The 3,239-nt window shown below is 36.7% G+C and overlaps 1 pseudogene; it reads left to right on the forward strand.

Annotated features, from left to right (window-relative positions):
• LOC102474982 (serine/threonine-protein phosphatase 2A 55 kDa regulatory subunit B beta isoform pseudogene) overlaps positions 1 to 2,380 on the forward strand; it is a 21,681-nt pseudogene extending 19,301 nt beyond the window's left edge.
• Positions 2,381 to 3,239: the final 859 nt, after the last annotated feature.

The raw sequence follows: 3,239 nt of genomic DNA on the forward strand, positions 1-3,239 counted from the left end.
TGGCGAGGTGACACGCCCTACAGCAAAAACCTCTCCAAAAAAAAAAAAAAAAAAGAAATTAAATAATGCTGCTACGAACGTTGGTATTGGTATATAAATATCTTTTATTTTTTTAAAGTTTCTTTCTTTCAGTAGAGTGAGTGACAGAGAAAGAGAAAAACTAGCACCTTCAATAGAGTTTCAAGCTGTGATATCTACCTCCAGCTTTTCCTTCCAGTCAAGAAGGGCACAGGCACCAAGCATACAGGGAGCCAAATCAAAGAACTTCCATATGAATCCAGTATTGCGTGAGAAGTATTGTTACAGTTTTCCATTATTGTAGTATATATGCAGACATAAAATCACAAGAATATGCAAATCTTATATTTTTATTTTTGAGGGACTGCTTTCCATAGCTAAAGCTACATTTCACATTTTCAGCAACACTACATATGGCTTGCATTTTCTCAACATCATCACCAATGATTATTTTCTGTTTTTTTTTTTTAATAATAAATATCCTAAGAAGTGTGAGGTGATATCGTATTGTAATATTGATTTACATCTCCCTAATGATTAGTGATACTGACCTTTTTTTATGTGCTTATTGGCTATTTATGTATCTTCTTTAAAGAAATACCTATTAAGTTCTTTGACCATTTGTTAACTGGGTTATTTGTATTTTTGTAGATGAGTTATAAATGTTCTTTACTGTGGAGAGTAGCCTATCTGAGAAAACATGGTGACCTTTAGATGCATGGAGAATTGTGCTTCTGTGAACTTCACTAGCAATGGCTGTGAAAGCATTGCATATGAAAACACTATCTGCCTGTTGTTGTCTATTATCTTCCTATTGTTGTTGATAACCTATATATGATACTGCAGGACAGTATGAGGCTAAAGAAGCCACATCTGTTTATCAGATTTCACCCCAAAGAGATCAGAGAAATTACATGGCACCAGTCATTTTCACATCTTCAGATGATTTACATCCTAAAGCAACTGGCTTTGCATTCCATTTCCTCTTCCCCCATTTTCTACCCTTTAATACCCACAAAATCAACAACAGTTTCCTGCAGGACCACAGCTATGTGAAGAAGCTGACATTATCTCTTCAGTAGACTTCAACCACATGGGAGAATTACTAGTGACAGGGGACAAGGGGGGTGGGGTTGTAATATTTCAATGAGAGCAGGAGAGTAAAAATCAGTTTCATCACAGAGGTGAATACAATGTTTACAACACATTCCAGAGCCATGAACCTGAGTTCAATTACCTGAAGAGTTTAGAAATAGAAGAAAAAAATCAATAAAATAATATGGCTCCCTCAGCAGTATGCAATTTACTTTCTTCTGTCTACTAATGATTAAACTGTAAAATTATGTAAAGTCAGCCAGCATGATAAGAGACCAGAAGGCTACAATCTGAAGGATGAGGAGAGGCAACTCTGGGATCCTGCCACCATCACAACTCTGCGAGTACCTATCCTGAGAACCATGGACCTGATGGTGGAGTCCACTCTAGTAAGAGTATTTACCAATGCACATACATATCACATCAACTCCATATCAGTCAATAGTGACTATGAAACCTACGTGTCTGCTGATGACCTGAGGAGTAACCTATGGAACTTTGAAATTACTAATCAAAGTTTTTGTATTGTGGACTTTAATCCAACCAACATGGAGGAGCTCACAGAGATGAACACAGTGGCAGAGTTCCACTCTCATCACTGCAACATTTTTGTGTACAGTAACTGCAACACTTTTGTGTACAGTAGCAGCAAAGGGACAATCCAGCTGTGAGACATGCGAGCATCGGCCCTGTTTGACAGGCACACCAAATTCTTCAAGAGCCAGAAGATCCAAACAATAGATCATTTTTCTCTGAAATTATCTCTTCGATCTCAGATATAAAGTTCAGCCACAGTGGGAGGTATATCATGACCAGGGACTATCTGACAGTTAAAGTCTGGGATCTCAACATGGAAAACCTCCCCATCAAGACTTACCAGGTTCATGACTACCTATGCAGCAAGTTGTGCTCCCTCTATGAAAATGACATTTTCCTCTATGAAAATTTCATTTTTGACAAATTTGAGTGTGTATGGAATGGGTCAGTCAGTGTCATGACAGGCTCCTACAATAATTTCTTCAGGATGTTTGACCGAAACACAAAGTATGATGTGATCCTTGAAGCCTCAAGGGAAAATGGCAAACCCCGGGCTATTCTCAAACCTCAAAAATTGTATGTGGGGTGAAAGTAGAGAAAAGATGAGATCAGTGTCAACAGTCTGAACTTTACCAAAAAGATCTTGCATACAGCTTGGCATCCTTCAGAAAATATTCTATCAGTGGCGGCTACAAATAACCTATATATAATCCAGGACAAGGTTAACTAGGAGGACAAGCTATTATTTCATAATCTCACATACTGTATACTAGTCAAACATTGGTTCTTCATTTGATGCATTGACTTTACTTTCCCTATGCAGGAGACAATTGGAATAGAAAGAAAATGAATCCACCTTTCCCAACTCCCCAGTTTTAAGAAACTTCTGTCAAACTCAGTAAGTTCAGGACACTTCTGTTTAGAATTGAAAGCTGCCAGTTAACCGTAATTTTTCCATAGTTGACTTTCTGAAACAGTGTTCTGTTTCTAGGTGTCTGCTGCGATAAAATGAGGTTGTCCGTGGTATTTAAGGAGAAAAGAGATTTTTTTTTCTAATTAAGCAATTCCATTTGATTGAAAAATCAAATAAATAAACAAACAAATACTGTTTCCTCTTAAAAAAAAAAAAAGAGTAAACCTGAGGCCATTTCTTGGTCACAGCTTTTCTCCATCACAGAAGTTGAGCCCACCTGATCCTTGATTTTCTATACTTTGTGTCTTTGTGTATTTGTTGTTACATTTATTTCTAATTCACAGCCTTCCCCACTCAGAAAAATGTGTTCAGCCAAGCAGTTCTCAGCAATTTATGTATTCTGTATATTAATCTCGTCAGATATATGATTTGTAAATGTTTTCTCCCATTTCGTAAGTTGTCTTTTCACTTTTTTGATAGTATTTATTTATACACAAAATTTATAATTTTGATGAAGTATAATGGACCCATTTTCGTTGTTGTTGCCTGTGATTTTGATGTCATAGCTAAGAAACCATTGCCAAGACTAATGTTGCAAAGCTGCTCTCCTATGTTTTCTTCTAAGAGTATTTTTTCTGATTTTAGCTTTAAGATTAGGTCTGTGATCCCTTTTGGT

Source organism: Tupaia chinensis, unplaced genomic scaffold (assembly GCF_000334495.1).
Source record: "Tupaia chinensis unplaced genomic scaffold, TupChi_1.0 Scaffold148646_1, whole genome shotgun sequence".
Lineage (NCBI taxonomy): Eukaryota > Metazoa > Chordata > Mammalia > Scandentia > Tupaiidae > Tupaia > Tupaia belangeri.